This window comes from Myotis brandtii, unplaced genomic scaffold (genome assembly GCF_000412655.1).
Source record: "Myotis brandtii unplaced genomic scaffold, ASM41265v1 scaffold647, whole genome shotgun sequence".
In the NCBI taxonomy this organism is placed as follows: domain Eukaryota; kingdom Metazoa; phylum Chordata; class Mammalia; order Chiroptera; family Vespertilionidae; genus Myotis; species Myotis brandtii.
In genome coordinates, this window is record NW_005370500.1 from 1178713 (window position 1) to 1179350 (window position 638).

A 638-nucleotide genomic window follows, 5' to 3' on the forward strand; every position below is an offset into this window, starting at 1 on the left:
AGGCACGCAATAGAGGTTTGCCCAGTGAATTTTTATTATGTATTTACTGAAAGAGTCCAAGATACTGTTAGGGGCACAGTTAGAAACGTAGCCCCTACCGTTTTCTCCCTCCTGGGTGTTTGTGGGGATGCTGTGCCTCAGTTTCACCAGCCCTAAAACGGGATCTGAAGTCGCCGTTCCTATGCTGGCTGCGTGAGCTCGGTGCCCTTAGGTGTAGTCCTTAAGCCAATCCCCTTGGGCAAGGCTCAGACTGAGTTTGACCTCCAGCCTGGCCCCTGCAGGGCGTCCCTTCAGCTCCCATCAGGCCCCGCCCAGGTGGGCGGAGCCACGGCCTGGCTAGCGCGTATAAAAGTTCAAGGCCAGTCACTGCAGTCACTCACCTGAGCATCTCCGCAAGAGCGCACAGGCCTCGAGCGCCTTCCGGTCTCCAGCCCTCCAGCCCTCCAGCCCTCCAGCCTGCCAGCCCTCCCAGCCCCTAAGGGCCTCCATCCCTCCATCCCTCCAGCACTCCCAGCCCCTGTGGGCCTCCATCCCTCCATCCCTCCAGCCCCTGTGGGCCTCCCTCCCTCCAGCACTCCCAGCCCCTGTGGGCCTCCATCCCTCCATCCCTCCAGCCCCTGTGGGCCTCCCTCCCTCCA

General features: G+C 61.6%; 1 protein-coding gene across 1 annotated transcript in view; it reads left to right on the top strand.

Annotated features, from left to right (window-relative positions):
• Window positions 1-638, top strand: part of CBLN4 (cerebellin 4 precursor) — a 96278-nt gene that overhangs the window by 12051 nt on the left and 83589 nt on the right.